The sequence below is a fragment of the Bubalus bubalis genome, chromosome X, assembly GCF_019923935.1.
Source record: "Bubalus bubalis isolate 160015118507 breed Murrah chromosome X, NDDB_SH_1, whole genome shotgun sequence".
In the NCBI taxonomy this organism is placed as follows: Eukaryota; Metazoa; Chordata; class Mammalia; order Artiodactyla; family Bovidae; genus Bubalus; species Bubalus bubalis.
This window is the reverse complement of record NC_059181.1, coordinates 13,250,459-13,277,611: the sequence shown is the minus strand read 5'-3', so window position 1 is coordinate 13,277,611 and position 27,153 is coordinate 13,250,459. Positions and strand designations below refer to the sequence as shown.

The following is a 27,153-nucleotide window of genomic DNA, read 5'->3' as shown; positions in this document are numbered from 1 at the left end:
GTATCCTATCATTTTGCCTTTTCATACTGTTCATGGGGTTCTCAAGGCAAGAATACTGAAGTGGTTTGCCATTCCCTTCTCCAGCGGACCACATTCTGTCAGATCTCTCCACCATGACCCGCCCATGTTGGGTTGCCCCATGGGCATGGCTTAGTTTCATTGAGTTAGACAAGGCTGTGGTCCTAGTGTGATTAGATTGACTAGTTTTCTGTGAGTATGGCTTCAGTACCTTCATACAACTCTCATTAGTTACCCTGCCTTTGAACTCCTGTCTGGAGGCAAACACACTGAACCCGTTCATATACCTGACCCATCTCTTATTATTATTAAATCATCAGGTTGGCATTTGTGATAAAAGGCAGGAAAGTGAGGGAAGAACTAGAGATAGCAGAAACTTACTCTTTTATTGCCTGGAATGACTACTTTCCTTAAATATGCATTGTTTATTTGAAAATATTTAATGAAATCTCCTAGGTAATATTTGATCACAGGTAATACCCTTGCAAATTTTTTATTGATAGATAGTGTACATACAGAAGAGTGCATGTAACCTAAATGTAAAGCTCACTGAACTTTCAGAACTTTAAACATGCTGTGGCCAATAACCAGATCAATAAAGAGGACTTGGGATTTCCGTAGCAGTCTAGTGATTAGGACTCCGTGTTTCTACTGCAGGGGGCACAGTTTCAATCCCTGGTCTGGGAATTAGATCCCACAAGCCACATAGCACAAATAAGTAAATAAATCTTCACCCACAACCCCAGAAACCCCCTCCCCCAAATACTCATTCCAGACACAGCTTCTCCCCCTTGGGGTAACCAATAGCCTGACCCCTAATAGCAGAGATTCCTTTTGCCTGCCTGTGTACTTTATATAAATAGAAACATATAGCCTGTGCTCTTTTTTCCTGACTTCTCTCAGTCCACATTCTGTTTGTGAGAGCCTTCCTTATTACTCTGTGTAGTGATACATTGTTTCTTCTCATTGCTGCACAGCGGTATAAATACACTAGAATGTGTTTATCCGCTTTCTTGTTGATGGACCTGTTTGTGAGAGCCTTCCTTATTACTCTGTGTAGTGATACATTGTTTCTTCTCATTGCTGCACAGCGGTATAAATACACTAGAATGTGTTTATCCGCTTTCTTGTTGATGGACCTGTTTGTGAGAGCCTTCCTTATTACTCTGTGTAGTGATACATTGTTTCTTCTCATTGCTGCACAGAGGTATAAATGCACTAGAATGTGTTTATCCGCTTTCCTGTTGATGGACCTTTGGGTAGTTTCCAGTTCAGTGCTGTTGCAAACACCCAAATTCATGTCCTTTCATCAACACACGTATGCACTGCTTTGGGATATGTGCCCAGGAATTACTGGGTCTTAGGGTAAGCAGGTGTTCAGCTTTAGTAGGTATCAACTGTTAGCAAACAGTTTCTTTGTGCTTGTACCAGTTTGCACTTCCACTAGCATTGAGGAGACTACTGGTTGCTCTACAGCCTCCCCTAAAATGTACTCAGATCAGTCCCCTACCTACTAAGGGATGTGGTATTTCTAGTGGCTCAAAATCCAGATTCTGGAACTAGACTTTCTGGGTTCAAATTCCAGCTTTATCCTTTAGTAAGTGTGTGACCTTAGACACCTTACTTAATTTTTCTGTGCCTCAGTTTTTTTCTTCTGTAAAATGAGGACAATAACTAGATCATCTACCTTGTAGAGTTAAGGATTAAATGAGTTAATGCATGTAAAACACTAAGGATAGTGCCTGGCACATAGACAATACTCCATAAATCTTAGATATTATTTTCATTCAAATGCATCGAAAAAAATCAGTTGCCACCAGTGCAGTAAAAGAGTTGTGTATCTTACTGTAAAAGAAATAGAAAGTTTCCCACATACCCTGAGAGGCAGTCAAATAAGTGCCACAAGGGGTCTCTGTATGCAGGAGCAAGATAGCATGCATGTCTGAATCTCGGGCTATGCCAGTCACAGCTAATCCTTGGAAACTTGTATGTGCAAATTAAACTAGAATGTCAGTGCTCCAAAATATTCATAGGAGAGTATGAACCATGTATACAATCACTATAAACGACAGTCTGGGTTTTATTTATTTGGCCAATGAAGCCGCTGACATCTCTCCTCTTTAAGTTAGCAGATAACAGTTTTAGTGAATTCTTTACAAACTCTATAAATGTTTACAGTCTAGCCCTTGGCAAACTCCACTTTAGGAATTAACATAGGTGTGGATATCAGTAAGTAACTATAGATTCAGTAAATATTCCACGGAGGAAAGAGAAATGGTAAAGGAGAGTAAAGGTAAATGATGATAGGAGAGTAGGTAGGAAGTTCAAAGACATGCAAAGCTGACACTCCAGTCTCCATGAGTGAGTCATTGGCTAGAACTGGCTTTTAATGTTAAATATCAGCAAATCAGGAAATACATTTTTTTTGTCCATCTTCTAGCTTTTGTTGTTGTTGAGTCGCTCTGTTGTGTCTCTTGGCAACCCCGTGGACTGTAGCCCACCAGGCTCCTCTGTCCATGGGATTCTCCAGGCAAGAATACTGGAGTGGGTTGCCATGCCCTCCTCCAGGGGATCTTCCCCACCCAGGGATGGAAACCACATCTCCTGCATTAGCAGGTGGAATCTTTACCACTGAGCCACCAGGGAAGCCCATCTTCTATTACAGCTTGCGCTGTGTTTGGCCACTCAGTTGTGTCCAACTCTTTGTGACCCTGTGGACTGTAGCCCACCAGGCTCCTCTGTCCATGGAATTCTCCAGGCAAGAATACTGCGGTGGGTTGCCACACTCTGCTCCAGGGGATCTTCTCAGCCCAGGGATTGAACCCAGGTCTCTCTGGCATCACAGGCAGATTCTTTAGCATCTGAGCCACCAGTGTAGCTTGCTGCTGCTAAGTCACTTCAGTCGTGTCCAACTCTGTGAGAACCCATAGACAGCAGCACACCAGGCTCCACCATCCCTGGGATTCTCCAGGCAAGAACACTGGAGTGGCTTGCCATTTCCTTCTCCAATGCATGAAAATGAAAAGTGAAAGTGAAGTCGCTCAGTCGTGTCCGACCCTTCGAGACCCCATGGACTGCAGCCTACCAGGCTCCTCTGTCCATGGGATTTTCCAGGCAAGAGTAATGGAGCGGGTTGCCATTGCCTTCTCCACCAGTGTAGCTTAGTGGGTCACAACTCTGGCTGCCTATTAGACTCACCTGGGGGGACTTCCCTGGTGGTCCAATGGTTGGGACTCTACGCTTCCACTGTAGACGGGGGTGGGGGAGTGACCAGTGTTTGTTCCCTGATCTGGGAACTAGTATCCTGCACACGACTCAGTGTAGTCAAAGAAAATAGAATTACCTGGGGAACTTGTAAAAATTCACATTCCGCACCCCCCCACAAAAAAAAAAAAAACAAAACATGCTCAGCTTCTCACCCAGAAATGTCGATTGAGTTTGTTTGTCAGCAGGGCCCAGATTTTTTTTTTCCCCCTCAAGGTCTCCAAGTGATTCCAATGGGCAGCCAGAGACGGGAAATATTTCCTTCTGAGTGTCACTGCAACAGTCCTGGCGCTGCTGTCTGAATGGTTGTCTCTTGCAGTGGGGTCACAGTGAGGATCCTGAGTAGTTTCTGTGGAGTCTGTCTGGTTTAGTCAAGAAAAGCTCAAAACACCGGCTCAACTGGTTTTTATCTGGTACATTTTCTCTCCTACCTATAACCTCAGAATATTCCAATCTATTTTAAGCCTTCCTGTGGTTTCTAAAGCACAATACTTTCCGAACTGAAGACTTACCATTTCAAATCTCATGGGCTATGATTCAATCCAGAGCAGAACTAAACAGAACTTAAGTATCCCAATTAGGAATTGGATTGAAAAAAGACCCAGGAAAGTGCCCTTCATAAAAGAGTGAACTTGTGCTTTATGTGGTGGTTGTTGCTATCACCTGTGGTTTCAACTGCAGGAAAAATAGGAAAAAGCCATGGAACAATCACTGTATTGGGTTGGCCAAAAAGTTCATTCAGGTTTTTCCATGAAATGTCACAAGAAACCCAAATGAACTTTTTGGCCAATGCAATATTTGAGTGTGGGTACACGTGAATTTGAGTTTCTGGCTCAGCCTCTTGTTAGCTATGAGTCCTTGCCTTCTCTGAGCAGATGTTTCATGAAAGATGGAATCATTAGCAGATCTCAGAAGGAAATTTTATAGATTAAACGAGCTAATGTTAGTGGTGCTTGGCAAGGAGTGAGTCCCAAGTAAATGGCAGTTACCCTCATGTGTTATTTGGCTAAGGCTATGATCCTGTTGCATAGCAAACACCCCACCCCTAAATCTTAGTGGTTGACTAAGATACCATTGACGTTCTTACTCATGTGTCTATGGGTCACTTATGGCAGCTCTGCTTAAGGCTATGAATCAGACTGAGGTCTGTTCATATGTGTCTCATTTTGCAGTCAGCAGCTTCCTGGGGTATGCACTTCTCATGGCAGATGACAGAAATACAAGAAGAACTTGGCAGAAATTTGCAATGCCCTTTAATATCTCACTGCAGAACTCATTAATGATCACTTGTGCCTATTTTCCCTTAGCCCGAGCAAGTCATATGGCGAATTTCAAGGTCAATGGGATGGAGAAGTATAATCTACCTAATGAAACTATGCACAATACAGAGAATAGGAAGAAAAATTATGAACAAATACTACATTCTTCCACACTTCCCTTCTGCAGGGTGCCAACAGAGGAGAAAAGAAGGGTGGTTAAAAAGGGAAGAAATAAATAGTTGGATCCCGTAGGAACTCTACCTTGTGCCTCATTTGTAAGCACTTGTCTGGCCTCCTTTGTAGAACTGGTCCAGCACTCGTTGGAGGCACAGAAAAGCAGTTCTGTGGGCGTGGCAGCTTTCTGGATCCTCCCCCACTCCAGGTATTTGTGATGAGGGACACACTTCTCGGAGACAGTCTAGAATTCACCAGAAGCCTTCTTACATTCTGCTTGCAGGAACACATCTAATTTTATTTAGGAAGACAAACAGAAGCAAGAGCTGGTGAAATTCAGCAAAACAGACTACACTATATACCAGTTGTCAAAATAACCAGATCTTTGTCTAAATTCAACCCCTTCTCTTTACCCTTTCAACATCTTTTTAATGTATGGGCACTGTCTCTTATGATTTGCTCCAAATGACATCATCTCTTCTCCACTATATAATAAAGTGAAGTGGTTCAGTCACGTCTGACTCTTTGCGACCCCGTGAACTGTAGCCTACCAGGCTCTTCCGTCCATGGGATTCTCCAGGCAAGAGTACTGGAGTGGGTTGCCATTTCCTTCTGCAGGAGATCTTCCCGGCCCAGGGATTGAACCCAGGTCTCCCGCATTGCAGGCAGATGCTTTAACCTCTGAGCCACCAGGGAAGACCCCAGTATATAATGGTGGTAGGCTAAGAGTCCTTCATTTGAATTTTAATATTTCATTTGTATTTCAAATCTAGGTGAATAGGCAGCCCCACCTCTATTTAACCAGAGGGTTCTGGCCAAATATGTAGTGTGGTTGTAGACAGTTACCAGATACACCCTCATAATTCACTAATTTCAGGAGGAGTATAGTGAATTAATCAAAGGTGTTTAACTGTCATAACTGAGGATCACTCAGAATGTATCTCAAGAGATCAAACTGTATGAAAGTCATCTCCCTAAAGATCTTTGTTGAAGGATATTTAGCAACAGCTGTGGGAGCAAAGGATGGCAGGCAGAGCTGGGCTCTGTTACAATCTCAGAAGAGTTACACAACCACCCTTCTCCAGGTGTGGTCCCTGGAAAACCAACATCAGAATCACCAGGGCTGTTTGTTAAAAATACAGGGTCACAGGCAACCCCCCAGACTTAATGAATTGGAATTTCTGGGTGCAGGACCCAAGAATTTCCACTTCTGTATACATCAAGGCTTTTGTATAACCTCAAATATAGACAAAGTTCCCATACATCTTTGATTCCCAGTATCAGTTATGGAAAATGTGAAGTGTTTCTAATGCCAAATTAATCATTCTCACTGTTAAACGAAAAGGATCTCTTTCTTTATTACTATTACTGAAGGTTTTTTTAAAAGACTAAATTTGTTGAAACTTTCAGCCAGGGTACTATTGTAATAAGATTTCTTTTGCCCCCTTTGCTTTTTTTTTAACATAATTTGAACATTTGAAACTATTTTTCATTAAGACTATTTCAGTAATAACCATTTTCCTCCCATTTTCTCAAATACCAATGGCCTACAAAACTTGTATAAACATTTTTAGATGAAAGATGAAAGTTAAGAGACACAATTATTGGAATTCCCTGGTGGTCCAGTGGCTAAGACTCTGCACTTCCAATGCAGGGGGCCCAGGTTTGCTCCCTGGTCAGGGAATTAGATCCCACATGTTGAAACTAAGACCCAATGCAGCCAAATAAAATTTAAAATAATAATAAAAAAATTTTAAAAACACACAATTATTGGGAAGGACAGGAGATTTTATTCGTATGTTACATTTAACACATTTTCCCCCTAATGAATAGATGATAAACTGTCTCTTTATGGTGTTTTAGGTAAAAGGACTGTCTGCGGTGAAAGTAGTGTAACCACCTAAATAAGGATTATCTTTCATCTTCCAATTAGTAAGTATATTTTAATATTTTTAATCTGTGTGCATGGGATAATAAAAAGCATCAACTGCTTCAATAAGTGAATTAAACAAACAGTTTTGAGAGCTGAGAGAAGTATAAAAAACATCAACCAAGAACAAGTCTAATGGACTCCTCCCTCCCTTTTCTACCTTCTTTCACCTCCTATTATTACATGTAAGTTTAAGGGGTTCACCTTAATGGCTTCCTGCTTCCAACTATGTGAAAAACGAATTGGAATCATTTGGAATATTCTGAAACCTTACTGTAATCATGAACACAAAGATGCAAAAACGGTTGAAACATCTGTTTTCCAGATTAAGAGTATCACCCAGATAGTTGGGGAAACAAAGTCTTCCATTATCTCACCTTTAATCCAATTAGCAAATACATGTCATTCTAAAAGATTCTGGTAACCATTGCTCAGAGGGAGAACAATCCAGAAAAGAAACACAAAAAGGATATTTTCAGCACCATGAAATTTAAGGACTAACAGAACTATGGTAAGAAAGATAATGATAAAGCTCATGCATTTAAGACGTTTATGTGGTTGGGCTCAGAGTTCTTTCACTTTGTTTTATGACAAGTAAATAAATTGAGTGACAAGAAGAAAATAATGTTACCTTCAAAGTGATTTCAACAGAAAAAATATTTCCCTGTGAAAATACCAAGATCTTTCCTGACCAACAGGATTGGAATGTCAAGGGTTCAAATGCATTCACCTAGCATTTATTTCTATTTTGAATTTCCCTAAACTGTTTGCCTCAACATATCCTCCCAACATTTTTGAGAGAGGTCAAGGGTTTAACAGGCCCTGGGGTTTAAGCTAACAATTCTGGTTCACAAACATATCTCATGTCAAAGGTTGAGTGTGCTATAGCTGAACATAAAATGGCCACATCTGTTCAGCTGCCTGGTGATTTTACTTGCAGTATCCAGCACATTGGGCTATTACAGTGCTCCTGCAGTAAAAGGTCTCATTGTAACCTGATTCTGTTTTCTTTTAATAACTGTTTATATTCTAAAAATAAAAGGAATATCAGTGGAACAACATTGGAACATTCAGACAGGCAACAAACTCTGCTTTTACTACAAAGATATTGAGAATCAGTTTTGTGTTTGGTTCACAGCTATTCATAACTAAACGTTGAGTTTCTCCACCACAGTCTTGATGCCTGTTTCTAAAACAAATACTGTGCCTTAAAATTGGCCTACACAGATATTTTGCTTAATTGAAGAGTGAAAGATTTTTACCCCAATTTATTCATATTTGTAAAGGCCACTGCTTGAAGGACTCTGGACTTGTGTGTGCATTGTGACTGCAATAAATAGGGCACAAGTCCTAGCATATATGATAGACTCCAGATCAATATTTGTTGAATGAATGAATGAAAAATAGTGGCTTTAGACTGAATTATGGTGGCAAATTTGCACATGCACACACACACACACTTTTTTTTTTCCTACCATTATGGGGGTGAACCGGAATTCTTTAAAATGTAAAGCTTAGTTCTGGAAAAGGGAATGGCAACCCACTCCAATATTCTTGCCTGGAAAATGGACAGAGGAGCCTGGAGGGCTACAGTCCATGGGGTTGCAAAGAGTTGGACACAACTGAGTGACTGAGCACCTCACTAAACTGGGGGGGGGTGCAGAAAAAAGATATAAAGCTTAGTTCTAAATAGGGATGCCTCTATTGATATTTGATTATTACGAACCCCACCCCCACCCCCACCCCCCATAGGGTTCTCTGAATCTGAACTGGAGCACCTTTCCCTGTCCTTGCAGTGAGCTGCAGACACTTGATCTCTCCAGTGGAGATTGACAACCTTTGCTGGCAGAAACCTGGTCTTATATCATCTTTGAAGTTCTCACTGCACGTAATTTAAGGCATACCCATAGAGAAGGTACTATTAGTACCCCCATTTTCAGATGAGGAAACTGAGGTTAAGCAACTGAAGTCATCTTAAGTTAAAGTCAGATAGTTAGTGGTGAAGACATTGCTAGTGTCTGATCCCTGGCAGTGTGATGCCTGAGGCTCCTCTGCCTAGGGTAATGTATCAGAAAGGTAGCTGCTACCCTTCCCCCCCCAAAAGTAAGGTAAATAGTCAACTATGAAATTACAACTCAAAGAATAAGAGTAATGAAAAAACTAAATGTTCTAGACCTGCCAAGACATTGGAGTAACTTAGAAACTATGAAACTGTATTATTTCTGTCCTGGGTATTTACTCAACAAGATCCTGGCAAATAAATCCAATTCAAGAGACAGATTCAGGGGAATCATTTGCTTTTCCCTCTCTGTAGACACTACATCGTTCAAGTGACGAGGAAGACCTAAAAGGAACCTGTTGTGTGAAATTAGTAGTATGGATCAAACAGAGTGTGGCCAGTCCTCTGGAACTGCCTGAAACTCTCCAGTGAGAAGCAAAGGGAATTTTTCTCTAGTATGGTGATCCTCTCACAGCTGATGCCCCATCCTCTCCCTTCCTTTCGGCCAGTTTGCTTCTTGAAGCTAGGCAGAACATCCTTAAAGAAATGGGCATCCTCTGCCTCTCTACTTTCAATTATCAGTAGTTTGGGAAGCTTTGTGGAGTCTGTAGGACATGGGCCAATTAGGAGAGAAACAGAGGGATGGGGGCAGTGGTGAGGGAAGAGACATACACAGGGAGACAGTGAGACAAGGAGAGACGCGAAATGACACTGAAAGTCCTTGAGAATGTACTGACTTTAGAAAGCCTTTTAAAAACCAATCACTAATTCAATATGATGAATTACCTTAAAGTAGCTTGTGAGTGTTTCCTGAGGAGAATTGGAGGTCACTTCAAGCGAAATAAATAAACCACAGCTAATGTGCTGACATTTTAAAGAGAAAAGGCAATTGCTAAAAATGACCATCCAATTTCCATTACTTACTACAGTCATTAGAAACAAGGAATATGTTTATTGATCTGAAGTGGTTCAGACTGTGTTTTCTTTGTTCAAACCAATTTAGCTGGAGGAAAAGTCAAGAGTTTGCCTTGTGTGGGGGCGGTGGGGGGACATAGTGGAGAGAAAGAGATTCTTTACATAAAAACCTGTTGTTTTTCTATCCTAGGGCCACTCAGATAAGAATAACTGGGTTTCTATTAAAGCAAAGCAATTTTTGACCCTGATCAAGCAATTTTTGCCCTTGATCACTACTGGTTTAGCTCTAGGCCCTTGAGACTCAAAATAGGCTTGGAATTAGCAATATCAGTATAATCTGGGCATACATTAGAAAGGTAGACTCTCTGGCCCCACCCCAGTCCTAACTGAATCATAATCTAGTTTTTAACAAGATGTTTCATGATTCATATGCACAGTAATGTTTGAGAAGTACTAGTCTAGACAACGGAGAAAGCAATGGCACCCCACTCCAGTACTCTTGCCTGGAAAATCCCATGGACAGAAGAGCCTGGTTAGCTGCAGTCCATGGGGTCGTTAGGAGTTGGACACGACTGAGCGACTTCACTTTCACTTTTCACTTTCATGCATTGGAGAAGGAAATGGCAACCCACCCCAGTGTTCTTGCCTGGAGAATCCCAGGGACAGCAAAGCCTGGTGGGCTGCCGTCTATGGGGTCGCACAGAGTCGGACACAACTGAAGCGACTTAGCAGCAGTCTAGACAAACATGAATGGTTATTTAAACATTTGATAGAAAAAGATGGTTAAATAAAGGAGGAAATACTATCTGATAAAAGCACTTTTGTCCAAAGATTTGTTGGTGTTGATAAACTTGCTCCTATCCACTTAAGCCAGGTTTGAAGTAAAAACTTAATAGGCCCATTCTGAAATGACTTTTACCAGCTCCAGCATCCTCATGGTTGACTGAGCCCCCACAAATGGTTGGTGACTTTGTTTGTGTCCCCAGGTGAGCAGAAATGAGTGAACAAGCAGAAAAGAGCAGTTCCATGCGAGAGAGACCTGCACGTCAAAGTTCTCCTGAGAAACCAAGTGAGATGGAACTGAAGCAAATGAAACGGGGGGAGCGACAGTTAAAACGGTTGTCATTTCAAAATCCCGGGCCTCAGGTAGCCAACTTTAATCCTGAAATAAGGCAGCAGATAAAGAAAAGGCAAATGGCAAAGAAGAATGAGTTTGTTTCTGTAAAACGCGAAGTCAACAAGTATGACAAAAAGGGCAGGCTCACCTTCACCTGTGTGACTGCCTTGATGAAGGCTGCCTGGGTTGCTTCTACCCGTGCCCCAAGTGTAACTCCACCAAGTGCAGACCGACTTGCTGCCGCAACCACCGCTGGGCCTACGACACCATAGTCGATGAGAATGGGGAGGTCATCAGCAAGATGCCATTCGACCTCTCCGACTAGGTGCAGCCCTCCAGGCTGATCAATTTTCTCTGCTTTGCAGTTAAACCAGCCTCTTTCTCCTGGGTGAATTTTAGGACTGGGGGAAAAAAGTTTTAAAAATATAGTTTAGACTAGTGTTCTCTGAAGCCATAGAACTCTGTGTAATACACTGTCCTTTAACCTTCCTGCTGTGATGACTCAGATTCCTCCTCTGGTAACCAGCAACTCCATTGCTACTCTGCTCTCAGATTAAAAATCCCTTTCCTCCTTGCTGGTACCTTAGGAGATGGAGTTTTAGGATTTTTAGAATTCTGTAGCTGAGAGCTTGTCTTGACACAGAACATATGTTTATAATAGCTAGTTACCGTTAGGATCTTACACATTATCAATTCTAAATCAGAATTGCTATTTGGATTGACTTGGCACTGCATACTCATTGTCTCATTTTTTAGTGTTACTGTTTTAACAATATTAAAATGAAATTTGTTTTTTTTTTTTAAAAAAAAAAACCTTTAATAGGCTCCATGGCCCCGTGGCCCAACATATGAGCACAAAAGCAGAGATTCAATTTAAGTGATATCCAAAATGCCAACTGGAAGCAGACTTCAAAGAAGAAATTTTAATCTAATTGTTACATAGAAATGATTTAAAAGCATTTTTTTTTTTGGTGGCTAAGGTGACCAGCCACACAGAACTGGCCAAGGTGGTACAAAATTCCTAAGGCCTAAGTTGCATTTGGTCTTGGAGGTACAGGATTTAAGGAAATTCAGCTAGAGTTTCTGCTGACCTCAGTGAAGATACCATCTCAGAAGACTGATGTGAAACATCTGGGCCAGGTTTGGCAGCTATTGTGCAAAACTGTTTTTAGGGAAAATCTCTATGAAAATGTTCACACCCACAGCGTCATCGGGAAAGTTTCTCTTCAGTCATCTTTGATACCAAGTTTTATTCAAATGGTCTGTAAGGAGAAAATTGTTTTTTCCACTTTTCCATGTTTACTTCTCATGAACATTTAATTGCTTCTTCTGAAGCTTTGGATTCGGCACAAAGAGACTTTCCACTGAACACAGTTGTGCAGGCACTGGCTGAGGCTGCAGACGTAATGGGCTAAAAATAGACCAAAGGCCCCTATCTCCATCCCACCAAATGGCTATGTATGTTTACTCACTAGAAAATATTCACCTGAAACCACTTTTGCCTCTGACTAACTCACCCGAAATCTCTGTGTGGCAAATTCATTAATAAAAAGCATTTAATTTTCCTTACTTTGATTTTTTTGTGTGTGAGAAAGTGTGTGTGATTTAGACCCAAGAGGGAAAAAAAACTTTTCCCCCTTCCCTGAAGCAAATCCATGTTTTGTTTTTTGGCAAACACCAATCACTTTCCATCAGAAATTCCTGATAATAGTGATATTAGGTTGGTGCAAAAGTTTTGCCTCATCCGCCATATTCACCTGACCTCTTGCCAACTGCCCACCACTTCTTCAAGCATCCTGACAACGTTTTGTGGGGGAAAGGCTTCCACAACCATCAGGAGGCAGAAAATGCTTTCCAAGAATTTAATCAAATCCTGAAGCACAGATTTTTTAAAATTCATTTATTTTAAAATTTATTTTTTAATTGAAGAATAATTGCTTTACAGAATTTTGTTGTTTTCTGTCAAACATCAACATGAATCAGCCATAAGTATACGTATGTCCCCTCCCTCTTGACCCTCCCTCTCATCTCCCTCCCCATCCCACCCCTCTAGGTTGGTACAGAGACCCTGTTTGAGATCCCTGAGATATACAGCAAATTCCCTTTGGCTATCTGTTTCACATATGGTAATTTAAGTTTCCATGTTACTCTCACCATACATCTCACCCTCTCCTGCCTTCTCCCCATGTCCATGAGTCTGTTCTCTCTGTCTGTTTCTCCATTGCTGCCCTGCAAATAAATTCTTTGGTACCATCTTTCTAGATTCCGTATATATGTGTTAATATATGATATTTATCTTTCTCTTTCTGACTTACTTCACTCTGTATAATAGGCTCTAGGTTCATCCACCTCATTGGAACTGACTCAAATGTGTTCCTTTCTATGTCTGAGTAATATTCCATTGTTTATGTGTACCACAACTTCTTTATCCATTCATCTGTCAATGGACATCTAGGTTGCTTCCATGTCCTAGCTGTTGTAAATAGTGCTGCAGTGAATATTGGGGTACATGTGTCTTTTTCAATTTTGGTTTCCTCAGCATATATGCCTAGGAGTGGGATTGCTGGGTTATATGGTGGTTTTATTGCTAGTTTTTTAAGGAATCGCCATACCGTCTTCCATAGTGACTGTATCAATTTACATTCCCACCAACAGTGCAAGTGTTTATCCACACCCTCTCCTGTGTGTAGACATTTTGATGAGGGCCATTCTGACCGGTGTGAGGTGATACTTCACTGTAGTTTTGTTTTGCATTTCTCTAATAATGAGCAATATTGAGCATCTATTCATGTCTTTCTTAGCCATCTGTATGACTACTTTGGAGAAATGTCTGTTTAGATCTTTTTCCCACATTTTAATTGGGTTGTTTTTCAGGTATTGATTTGTATAAGCTGCTTGTATGTTTTGGAAATTAATCCTTTGTCAGTTATTTGATTTGCTATTATTTTCTCCTGTTCTGAGGGTTGTCTTTTCACCTTTCTTATAGTTTCCTTTGCTGTGAAAAAGCATTTAAGTTTAATCAGATCCCACTTGTTTACTTTTGTTTTTATTTCCATTACTCTAGGAGGTGGGTCATATAGAATCTTGCTTTGATTTATGATATCGAGTGTTCTGCCTGTGTTTTCCTCTAAGAGTTCTATAGTTTCTGATCTTACATTTAGATCTTTAATCCGTTTTGAGTAGGGGACTGGAATGCAAAAGTAGGAAGTCAAGAAACACCTGGAGTAACAGGCAAATTTGGCCTTGGAATACAGAATGAAGCAGGGCAAAGACTAATAGAGTTTTGCCAAGAAAATGCACTGGTCATAACAAACACCCTCTTCCAACAACACAAGAGAAGACTCTACACACGGACATCACCAGATGGTCAACACCAAAATCAGATTGATTATATTCTTTGCAGCCAAATATGGAGAAGGTCTATACAGTCAACAAAAACAAGACCAGGAGCTGACTGTGGCTCAGATCATGAACTCCTTATTACCAAATTCAGACCTAAATTGAAGAAAGTAGGGAAAACCACTAGACCATTCAGGTATGACCTAAATCGAATCCCTTATGATTATACAGTGGAAGTGAGAAATAGATTTAAGGGACTAGATATGATAGATAGAGTGCCTGATGAACTATGGACTGAGGTTCGGGACATTGTACAGGAGACAGGGATCAAGACCATCCCCATGGAAAAGAAATGCAAAAGAGCAGAATGGCTGTCTGGGGAGGCCTTACAAATAGCTGTAAAAAGAAGAGAAGCAAAAAGCAAAGGAGAAAAGGAAAGATATAAGCATCTGAATGCAGAGTTCCAAAGAATAGCAAGGAGAGATAAGAAAGCCTTCCTCAGCGATCAATGCAAAGAAATAGAGGAAAACAACAGAATGGGAAAGACTAGAGCTCTCTTCAAGAAAATGAGAGATACCAAAGGAACATTTCATGCAAAGATGGGCTCGATAAAGTACAGAAACAGTATGGACCTAACAGAAGCAGAAGCTATTAAGAAGAGGTGGCAAGAATACACAGAAGAACTGTACAAAAAAGATCTTCACGACCAAGATAATCATGATGGTGTGATCACTGACCTAGAGCCAGACATCCTGGAATGTGAAGTCAAGTGGGCCTTGGGAAGCATCACTACGAACAAAGCTAGTGGAGGTGATGGAATTCCAGTTGAGCTATTCCAAATCCTGAAAGATGATGCTGTGAAAGTGCTGCACTCAATATGCCAGCAAATTTGGAAAACTCAGAAGTGGCCACAGGACTGGAAAAGGTCAGTTTTCATTCCAATCCCAAAGAAAGGCAGTGCCAAAGAATGCTCAAGCTACTGCACAATTGCACTCATCTCACATACTAGTAAAGTGATGCTCAAAATTCTCCAAGCCAAGCCTCAGCAATACGTGAACCGTGAACTTCCCAATGTTCAAGCTGGTTTTAGAAAAGGCAGAGGAACCAGAGATCAAATTGCCAACATCCACTGGATCATGGAAAAAGCAAGAGAGTTCGAGAAAAACATCTATTTCTGCTTTATTGACTATGCCAAAGCCTTTGACTATGTGGATCACAATCAACTGTGGAAAATTCTGAAAGAGATGGGAATACCAGACCACCTGACCTGCCTCTTGAGAAACCTGTATGCAGGTCAGGAAGCAACAGTTAGAACTGGACATGGAAAAACAGACTGGTTCCAAATAGGAAAAGGAGTACGTCAAGGCTGTATATTGTCACCTTGCTTATTTATCTTATACGCAGAGTACATCATGAGAAGCACTGGACTGGAAGAAACACAAGCTGGAATCAAGATTGCTGGGAGAAATATCAATCACCTCAGATATGCAGATGACACCACCCTTATGGCAGAAAGTGAAGAGGAACTAAAAAGCCTCTTGATGAAAGTGAAAGTGGAGAGTGAAAAAGTTGGCTGAAAGCTCAACATTCAGAAAATGAAGATCATGGCATCCGGTCCCATCACTTCATGGGAAATAGATGGGGAAACAGTGGAAACAGTGTCAGACTTTATTTTTCTGGGCTCCAAAAGCACTGCAGATGGTGACTGCAGCCATAAAATTAAAAGATGCTTACTCCTTGAAAGGAAAGTTATGACCAACCTAGATAGCATACTGAAAAGCAGAGACATTACTTTGCCAATAAAGGTCCGTCTAGTCAAGGCTATGGTTTTTCCAGTGGTCATGTATGGATGTGAGAGTTGGACTATGAAGAAGGCTGAGCGCTGAAGAATTGATGCTTTTGAACTGTGGTGTTGAAGAAGACTCCTGAGAGTCCCTTGGACTGCAAGGAGATCCAACCAGTCCATTCTGAAGGAGATCAGCCCTGGGATTTCTTTGGAAGGAATGATGCTAAAGCTGAAACTGCAGTACTTTGGCCACCTCATGCGAAGAGTTGACTCATTGGAAAAGACTCGGATGCTGGGAGGGATTGGGAACAGAAAGAGAAGGGGCCGACAGAGGATGAGATGGCTGGATGGCATCACTGACTCGATGGACGTGAGTCTGAGTGAACTCCAGGAGTTGGTGACGGACAGGGAGGCCTGGCGTGCTGTGATTCATGGGGTCGCAAAGAGTCGGACACGACTGAGCGACTGAACTGAACTGAACTGATGGTGTTAAGAAATGTTCTAATTTCATTCTTTTACATGTAGCTGTCCAGTTTTCCCGTCACCTGTTAGGAGCTGTGTTAGGTATTACTGACAAAATGAAGGCACGGCCCCAACCCCCTCTCCTAATCTCGCAGGCATGGCCTGGGGATGAAGGAGTTAGGCTTGTGATTTTGACTTGATCTTTTCTTTCTTCGGTTGAGTTGGCTGGAAAGAATGTTAAGGTGCTTGAGAGAAGCATGAGAAAACACAAAGCCTTCTACAGTTGTGCCCAGAAAATAATCTATAAAATAACCATTGACATTTGTTCAAGGATCTTTACAAAGAATGTCCCAGGATGAGCATATAGGCCACAGCTTGAGGCCTTGGTAAGGATTGTTATCTGAGACCTGTTTGTGAGGAAAATACTTATGGCAAAAGAAGATTGCTGAATTTAGGGTTTAGGAATAATTAAGAATAGCTAGAAGCCTTTTTAGGAGATAGTGATCTTAAGATGCTAGGGGCAAACAGGATTTAGAAAGATAAGAAATAAACTGAGGAATGTAGCATGAGTTACAATGTAATCACAAGTTAAGTACGGCAAATCTGGGTGGGGGGGTACTAAAAACTTCAAACCTCTTGACCTAATGCTTTCATCAAAGTATAAAAGAGAACCTGAAGCTTGAAATAAAGATGTAGTCCCGTACTTCGAGTCAGAGGCTATATCATCGTCCGCCGACACCGCTCACCCCTTCAGGCTGATTCCCTGGCTGCTGGAGCTGGACTCCAGCAATCACCGCTTATTGAAGAGGTTGTCTTTGCCCCATTGTATATTCTTGCCTCCTGTCTTGTTCCATTGGTCTATATTTCTGTTTTTGCGAAGCACAGATTTTTATGCTACAGGAATAAACAAACATTTCTCATTGGCAAAAATCTGTTGATTGTACTGGTTCCTATTTTGATTCATAAAGATGTGTTTGAGTCTAGTTATAATGATTTAAAAGTTGTGGTCTGAAACCGCAATTATGTTTGCAGCAATGTAATACTTTGCTTGTTTTTACAGGTCATCTTAGACCAAGAGTTTAAATAAAATGGGCTATCAGAATTAGCAGTGTTTCTTGTTAATGCTCAAACTGGTATCTAGCTTTGCTGAATTGGTGAAGATGGGCTTGAGAAGTACAAACTGAACTTTCATTCTAATCAAAGAACAATATTGTGCTTCAAAGATAGGAACCCAGGGACTTCCCTGGCAGTCCAGTGGTTAAGACTCTGTGCTTCCAGCACAGGGGATGTGAGTTCAATCCCTGGTCAGGGAACTAAGATTCCACATGCTGTGCAGCCAAAAAAAAAATATGTTTTTATTTTTAAAAAGATGGGAAACAAAGCTTACTCAAAGCAATTCGTCTGAACCTACCTGGAATCTTCACAGTGCAAAAGTATTTGTTATCACTGTCCATTTACCTGATGAAGTGCCCTTTGAATTTGAAAAGCAAAGAGGTAATAGTGTTACCATGTTCACAAAACTATGAGAGAAAGGTTGATAAACAATTTATAACCACTTTCACAGCAAAGAACACATTTGTCTGAGCATTTGGAGGCTGCTATTTGCAGTCAGTTAACAATTCCCAAGGTGTGGTAGGTAACCCTCCAGGATGGTCCCCAGTGATCCTCTGATATTTTGTAATGCTGTTCCCTGAAGTGATGGCTGAACTTTGTGACTTGGTTCTAATGAACAGAATAAGGCCCAAGTGATGGTGACTGGAGACTTGGTCAAAAAGGGCAATGTGGCCTTTCTTTTGCATCATCATGATCATCTGCTCTAGAGCAGGCCGGCTGCCCTGTGTGAGCACCCTATGAGGAAGCCAACATGAGAAAGAATTGGCAACTCTGGCCAACAACCTTGTGAGTATTTTTGGAAGGGGGTCTTCTTGCCTCATCAAACTTTGAATGACTGTAATCCTAGCTGACTAGAGAAGGCGATGGCACCCCACTCCAGTACTCTTGCATAGAAAATCCTATGGACAGAGGAGCCTGGTAGGCTGCAGTCCATGTGGTTGCAAAGACTCAGACACGACTGAGCGACTTCACTTTTCACTTTCATGCATTGGAGAAGGAAATGGCAACCCACTCCAGTGTTCTTGCCTGGACAATCCAAGGGACGGGGAGCCTGGTGGGCTGCCGTCTATGGGGTCGCACAGAGTCGGACACAACTGAAGCGACTTAGCAGCAGCAGCAGCAGTCCTAGCTGACACCTCGATTGCAACCTTGTGAGAGACCTTGAGCCAGAACCACCCAGCCATGCTGCTTCCTGACTTTTCCCTCACAGAAACTGTGAGATAAGACATGGTCATTGTTTTAAAATGCTAATGTCTTGGGTAATTTGCTATGCAGCAATGGCTAACTAACACAGAGGGGTATTATGCTTCTTCTAGATTTATGCCTTTATTTGTTCAGCAGATATTTATTGAGAAACTACCACATGCCAGGCATTGTGTTTATGGGATTCTCCAGACAGGAGTCTTGGAGTGGGTTGCCATTCCCTTCTCAAAGGCAATGTGTATGCAGAGGTTAATCATCTTCTGAGCATAAGAAACATATTTAAGGGGCCCCTGGTTTCTGGGCACTATATGCATACAGAAAAAAATTTTACCCTTGGAAAACTGTGGTGGTTATCTTTGGAAATACCATCTACCACCTAGTGTTACTACTATACATTTGCTATTTGTATATTAATGGCCCAACAAATATTTATAGATTGAATACTTCTCTGTGAATTGTGCTCACCTGTTGAAACTAGAGATGACACTATAAACCTCTGTTCCTACTATGTCCCCTCAAAATTTGTGTATTGAAACCTAACTCCCAAGGTGATGGTAGTAGGAGGTGGGACCTTAGGGAGGTGATTAGGTCATTAGGGTAAAGCCCTGAGGAATGAATCTCTTATAGAAGAGACCCAAGAGAGCTCCCTTACTTCTGTGAGGACCGTTAGGCCAGTATAATCTTTCTAGCATGCCATATATAAATATATATATATATATATATTTGATATATATATCAAATACCAGTCATTTCAGCAATGAAAAAGTATCTCTAACATATTTATTAACATCCTCTGGGTATAGATTTAGATAATGTCATTTGTAGTGCTTAAACTTCTCTGGAATGTGGGTTCAAATGCTAACTAACCACCTCTAAGGATTAATCTAAGGATTAATTAATCTAAGGATTAGCTTTAAGGAGTAAAGTTCATTCATACATGTTTACACATTTACACCACACTGTTTACACCATACATACAATATGTGGGCATGTATTGTCTAAACCCTAACGTTCTGAGTACAAGCTGCCCCAGTCCTTGTCTTCCAGTGCTCCAGGGGCAGGCTCTGTCCCTGGATGCTGGGTGGGTGGATCAGTCTAATTCTGATTGGGAAGCTCCCTTGTTGGCATATGAAAATGAAAAAAAATGAAAGTCGCACAGTTGTGTCCTGACTCCTTGCAATTCCATGAACTGTATGCAGCCTGTCCTCGTCTATCCATGAAATTCTTCAAGCAAGAGTATTGGAGTGGGTTGCCATTTCTTTCTCCCAGGGATCTTCCCAAGCTGGGGATCAGACCCAGGTCTCCTGCATTGCAGGCAGATTCTTTACTAATTGAGCCACTACATTCTCCAGTATCAGCTCTATCAAGGATGAAGTTAACATTTTTCTCTCTACCTGCCAACTTCTTTGTTTTATCTTTGTAAGTTATTCACATTTCAGGTTGGTGAGAGTTATCTATTGGGTACTTTCAAACACCCCAGCTGCAAACTGGCATGCTCCTGACCCTTCTGAGAGGTCTTCCAAGAATCCTCTTGACAGACCTTTGAACTCTTGCCTGTTGACCTTCTCCCACTTACACCATGCTTCAAAGCAGCCTTTGACTCCACATCTCTGTATCCCCAGCATCTAACACACAACCTGGTACATGGTAGGTGCTCAGTGAATGTTTGTTTAATGATGAGTCATTGATAGCACGACATGCTTTTTGAGGGGCTTTTTAGGAGTGTTGGTCAATAGCTCATTAAAAACCTGCTTGAAATGACTGAGATAAGCAACCTTAGATGACTCGAGCAAACAAAGAATTTCCTAGAAACAATGTCTCTTTTTTTCTTTTAACGTATGTCCCTGTTTTTGTCTTTTCCATTACTCATTGAAAATAGCAACTACCCTTTGCTGTCCACCTGAAACTATCACAACATTGTTAACTGGCTATCAGTCAGTTCAGGTCAGTCGCTCAGTTGTGTCTGACTCTTAGCGACCCCATGAATTGCAGCACGCCAGGCCTCCCTGTCCATCACCAACTCCCGGAGCCTACTCAAACTCATGTCCATTGAGTCAGTGATGCCATCCAGCGATCTCATCCTCTGTCGTCCCCTTCTCCTCCTGCCCCCAATCCCTCCCAGCATCAGAGTCTTTTCCAATGAGTCAACTCTTAGCATGATGTGGCCAAAGTACTGGAGTTTCAGCTTTAGCATCATTCCTTCCAAAGAACACCCAGGACTGATACAAAATAAAGTTTAATTTTAAAAAAAAAGTGGAAAAAAATAGAACTAAAAAAAAAAAAAGTAGCAACTATACAATTCCCTGGTGGTCCAGTGGTTAAGACTCAGGAACATGTGTTCATATATGTGTGTGTATATATATGTATGCATGTATATATATATGGGGCTTCCCTGGTGGCTCAGACAGTAGACTCTGCTTTGAAAACATATTCATTTCATTTAATGCTAGTTTATCCAGAGGATAATCTAACAAATTAATTGATTACCTATGTTTTGAGGTCATCTTATGGCCTACTACAAGTTCTGTTAAATAAAAAACAGCAAAGTCCTACTGTATAAGCACAGGAAACTATATTCAATATTTACCCTGTGTTAAACCATAATGGAAAAGAATACAGAAAAGAATGTCTATATGTATATAACTGAGTCACTTTGTTGTAAAGCAGAGATTGGCACAACATTGTAAATCAACTGCACTTCAACAAAAAAATTAAATATAAAATTTAAGTAAATAACAGAGGAAAACCTCCATGGTAGATACTGAATACATGTTTGCTGAATTAATTATTATAAAATCTTTTAAAATGATGGCAATAGAGGCATGTTTTTTCAGTATTATCATATGTAAGTAGCTGATCATGCATAGTTTAGTGCAACCTCTAAAACCATTGGCCCACATTTTTGTCCTACCTGTGAATTTAATTTATTTGTGTTATTCATCATTCTTAGCTAACACATAAATTCCTTTTTTAAGATACTAAGTTTGAGATACCAGAAGCTCCAAAATCTGACACCACTTATTTGTGTGGCCTTGAATAAAGTTTTCTACTTCTCCGCACCTTGATTTCAGTTTTCCCTTCTGTCAAATGTAGATACTGGAGTGTGAAGTCATCCGTTTATTCAGTTATACCCAGGACCTAGACTAGGATGAGGCAAGTGAACCGCTCACCTTGGGAGAAAAATTTAAGGGGGATTGGGTGGGGTCGCCAAAAAACCGCAATAATCAAGAAAAGTAGTATTTCAATGCAGTATTTTAAAGAAATCAAAGTTAATACAAAAGATGTATTATGACCAAAATATCAACATTTTAAAGATGGGGTCACTGTTGCTGATTTTTCCTTTGGCCTCTGAGTCCAGTGTGGTTTAGCATGGCACTGTAACTGATTCGGATTTTTATTTTTCTTTCCTTCTTTTTTTTTCTTTTCCGGTGCTGCACAGCTCGGGGGATCTTAGTTCCCTGAACAGGGGCCAAACTTGTGCCCCCTGGAAGTGGAAGGGTAGAGTCCTAACTACTCGATCACCAGGGGAGTCCCTGAGTTTTCAATAAACATTTCATTAAACCATCATTCATCGTATTGGCCTCTTAAATTTTGCACTGGGATTGAGTCCTGGTCCTGTTACATACATTTAATGAATGCCTGCCATTTACTGAACACTGTTGGGGGACATAGCAGCCCTTGGTTTCAAGGAGCTCACAACCTTATTAGGAAAAAGAAGAGAGTCAGCAGAGAGTAAGTAGGACAATGGGAGATGTTTTGGGACAGAGTTAAGAAATGGAAGGAATTATATCAGATGAGCCCATGTGGACTAGAAAACAGCATTTCATGCCAAGGTGGTATGTATCACAGAGCGGTGATGAATGCAGGCTGGAGATGGAGGCCCTGGGGTCAAGCCCTACCTCTTCCAATTCTAACTGGCTGTGTAATCTTGTGCAGTGTATCCTTTTAACTTCCCTGCACTTCTGTTTCTTTCCTCATTAGTACAAGTCAGAAGAATAATTACATCAACTTAAGAGGATTGTGAGGGTGACTTGAGCTCAAATAGTGAGTCCTGAGAATAGAGCCAGAACTTAGGAAAAATTGTTAAATGTTACTTTTAACGAGAAAACACTCATTTTGAGCAAGGAGAAGCTCTATTAGATAAAATTAAACCCAGCTCTTTTCTAGGCAAGCTGCTAAGAGTTGCGGTGATTTTTATCTTTCCCTGACTTGTCACTCTGTGTCCCAAACCACTTTCCCTTAGTTCCAGTTGAGCAGGAAAAGCCATTTCATCTTTGGCAGTTCTTCCAAATTCAGTAGACTGTGACTGGTCATTTAGAAAGTTAATAAACAATTCATGGCTCATGTACAAATGTACAAAACCTCATCATTTTTTCTCGGAACCTTTGATATAAACAAGTGGACAGCATAATGTTCCCCCTTAGAATGTACATGGAGTCTCTTATTCACCACGTTTTAGAGGGAGACTGATATGAGCCCTTGGAGGTGGGTAGAAGCAACCTTCCAGTACCTTACAAAATCTTGTGAATAGGAGCACAGGGCTGAACTGGGAAGAGCACTTTTACTTTTACTGGACTGAAGGAGTAGAAATTTTGCTTTTTCAGCTCAACAAGATTCCACCACCTTAGTTTGAATGAATTGGATATTTGGAGAGGGTCTAAGAGGGTACCATCTCTGCTCCCCTAATTTATTCCTGTAACTCCGTCAGCTCTGATGTTGTAAAAAAAAAAAAAGTCCCACTATTTAAAAAGTACTACTCAGTTTTCCAAATTGTCTCAAAATTTAAACATGGAGTAAGTGATAGATGGTATTTATGAAATGTTCATTATTTTCTCAACTGTTATAATAGCACTGTGGTCATATGAGGAAAACATTTTCCTTCCTTCTGTCCTTCCTTTTGAGAAGCATATTAAAAGTAAAAAGGACACAATAACTGAGATTTGCTTTACAGAAAACTTGAACCCCCTCAAAAAAATTGTAGGGGGTACCTGATAAAACAAGAATGGCAAGGCATTGGTTGTTGGATCTGGATAAGTCCAGAGTGGTTACTTGTAGTCTCTGCTTTTATGTAATTTGGAAATTTTCCCAACAACAAAACACGTCTTGGGAACTTCTCTGCAGTCCAGTGGTTAAGACTGCGCTTCTATTGCAGAGGTTTCAGGTTTGATCATTGGTTGGAAAAATAAGATCCCACAGGCCATGCAGTGAGTCCAAAAAGAAAAAATCAGGATTTTCTATTTTTAGGCACTGTTTCTCAATCTTGCCTTGGCACCCCTACCTGGGCAACAGGCTGGCATTATCCCTTCCCCAATCCTGTAAAGTGGGTTCTCTACCAGTGTGCAGGTGTGGATTGCAGGTGCAGTTGAAATAGAGACCCTCTCAGCCCTTGGAGCAGTCATAGGACCTAAGGCAGAGGGTGGGGCTCTTGGAGCAGTCAGAATTTCTGCCCTGGTAGCCTGGGGCCATAAGTGGCCTCAACCTTCTACCCTAGGTTGCTGTTCTGATAATCACTGTCTTTGAGCCAAGGGGTGAAAAAACACTGACTCAAGACTGTTCCCGTTTAAAAGGAAATATTCCTTGGGAGGAGTTGACTCAGCAAGCTATTATCAACTCTTAACACCTCAAGTGCTTCAGCTATCAACTCTCCTGATCCTGACAGCTGAGTGACACCTCCCCTGGATAATGGGTGAGTTTTGGACTATGGCCAAGATTGGGTGGGATAAGACCCTGGGGAAAACAGTGAGCTGGGCTCCACAAGGATGTTGGCCTGAGGTGAAATGGGGAGGAAAGATTTTGAGAAGTTAGAGCCGGGTGGTGGTGGTATTGGGAAGAATTGTGGGTAGGGGTGTCCCAGGGAACCCCAGAAGGAAGAAGTCACATTCTCTGATTCTTCTCAGAACAGAGCTCCTTCTAGGCTGCTTCATAGCAGTGTCATGTAATAGTTCCACATGGAGAAGTAGCTCACCAAGAAACTTCCCAGGTCTCTACCCCCCCCCCCCCCCACAGATTTATGTACACCTTAAATTTTACCAAGTCGTTAAAGGACATTGCTCAGGGGAATTCTTAAGTTCAGTTCAGTCACTCAGTCGTGTCCAACTCTTTGTGATCCCCTAGACTGCAGCACACCAGGCTTTCCTGTCCATCACCAACTCCTGGAGCTTACTCAAACTCATGTCCATTGAGTTAGTGATGCAATCCAACCATCTCACCCTCTGTTGTCCCCTTCTCCTCCCACCTTCAATCTTTCCCAGCATCAGGGTCTTTTCAAATGAGCCAGTTCTTTGCATCAGGTGGCCAAAGTATTGGAGCTTCAGCTTCAGCTTCAGCATCAGTCCTTCCAATGAATATTGAGGACTGATTTCCTTAGGATGGACTGGTTGGATCTCCTTGCAGTCCAAGGGACTCTCAAGAGTCTTCTCCAACACCACAGTTCAAAAGCATCAATTCTTTGGCACTCAGCTTTATAGTCCAACTCTCAGATTCATACATGACTACTGGAAAAAACATAGCTTTGACTAGACAGACCTTTGTCGGCAAAATAATGTCTCTGCTCTTTAGGTTGCTGTCTAGGTTGGTCATAGCTTTTCTCCCAAGGAGCATGCATCTTTTAATTTCATGGCTGCAGTCACCATCTGCAGTGATTTTGGAGCCCCAAAAAATAAAGTCTCTCAACTGTTTCCATTGTTTCCTCATCTATTTGCCATGAAATGATGGTACTGGATGCCATGATCTTAGTTTTCTGAATGTTGAGTTTTAAGCCAACTTTTTCACTCTCCTCTTTCACTTTCATCAAGAGGCCCTTTAGTTCTTCTTCACTGTCACCTGCATATCTCAATCAAACGCTCCAAGTCAGTTTTTATCCTTTTGTTTTCATTTGGGTTCCCTCAGAAGCAGAAACTGAAACACTATTTATGGGGAAGTAGGGGTGGGAAACCAGCCCTGGACTGATTTCCTTTGGAGATTTTCTTCTAATATAAGAAATTAATACTCTTATAGCTTATTTAAGGCCCAGTTATTCTGGATTTTGATAATTCACAACCAGACTTCAGTTCAGTTCAGTTGCTCAGTCATGTCCGACTCTTTGCGACCCCATGAACCACAGCACGCCAGGCCTCCCTGGAGTGTAAGTGGTTTATTTGCAAGGAGATCCCAGGAAATACAGGTAAAGGAGTGAAGAAGTGAGAAGGCAAGGGAAGAAAGTCACCAACTCCCGGAGTCCACCCAAACCAAACTTAATCCCAACCAATTCAGAATCCTACCAAGAGTGGGAAGATCCTCGAGATAAGTTCAACTCAAAGGCTACAGCAAACACTTTGAGGTGATCCAGGGAAGCTGAGGTCTTTCCAAACCAAAGAGGCAGGGATGAAGTCAACAAAGATTCAGGGGCTGCAATGAGCCCAAATGGAGCCAACAGAATGTTGGGGAGAGAGCTGGAAGTCCCTTATATACCTAGACTGTGGTGCTTAAAGGTAGAGAGCACAGAAAAGAGATGATTAGAAGTTAGAATGGTTAAGACTTTGTGATCAATTAGGCATCAGGGGTGAGGAGAGGGAAGAGTGAAGGAAGGATGGTCCCAGGTCTGTGGCTTGGGAAACTGGATAGACGGTGCTGCCATTTTGAGCGAGGGCACTCAGGGGAGAGAGAGATTTAGAGAGATGATCAGATTTGGAGAGGTGAGTTTTGGACCCATTGGGATTAAGGTGCTCATGGGAGATCCGAGTGGAGATATTTTTAAGCTGCTGGATGTGGACTCCACGAAGGAGAGCAGGGCTAGAAATATTCATCTAGACCAATCAGTCTATAGATGGGCTTCATGGCAAGGATATGTTGAGGTCGGTGAGGAAATTGTGTGGGATGAGAAGACAACAGTTGGCTTGTTACCAGCACCTAAGCATAGGGAAAAAGGCCAAGTAACCTATGAAAAAGAATGGGAGGAAGTGGCAAGAGAAGAGGGCAGAAAAGGAGTGGGGTGGTGTATTCCAGTATCCAAGTGAAGGAGGAGATTCAAGAGGGGTCATGAGCAATGTGAAACAACACACAGAAATGTCTAATAAATGCTGTCAGTGCCGAGCCTGAATTTCCTCAGCTCTTATCAGTGCAGGCAGCCAGGTTTCCAACTGCCAGAACCTGCATCTCTTTGATTCTGGTCTTTCTCTGGTTTCCAGAACCTACTCTGTCCATCGACATGGAGGGCTGGAAGTGCCAGGGAATTAAGGCATACCACTTCCCCTCAAATAGCCATCAGCTGATGGTTGCCGGAAGCTGGTGTACAACTATTTCAGCTACCTTGCCCCTTGAGCAATGTAACTCTGAGATTCAGATTCTACACCATTTCCCAGAGTTCCCTGGAACAGGATTCAGTTCTGGTTGCACACCACACTGACTTGTTTAATAACACACTCTATGTTGACTTTCTTCCCTTGCCTTCTCACTTCTTCACTCCTTTACCTGTATTTCCTGGGATCTCCTTGCAAACAAACCACTTACACTCGAATTCTTGCCTCAGGTTCTACTTTTAGGGGAACTCAGATTATCTAGAAAGATAAGGCCTGGGAACCATCCATGGGAATGGGT

General features: G+C 41.6%; 1 non-coding gene and 1 pseudogene across 1 annotated transcript; both read left to right on the top strand.

Annotated features, from left to right (window-relative positions):
• Positions 1-6,326: 6,326 nt before the first annotated feature.
• TRNAG-UCC lies at positions 6,327-6,399 on the top strand. The gene has a single exon. It is a non-coding gene; the product is annotated as a tRNA-Gly (tRNA).
• Positions 6,400-6,579: 180 nt separating this feature from the next.
• LOC123331897 lies at positions 6,580-11,001 on the top strand (annotated as a pseudogene).
• Positions 11,002-27,153: the final 16,152 nt, after the last annotated feature.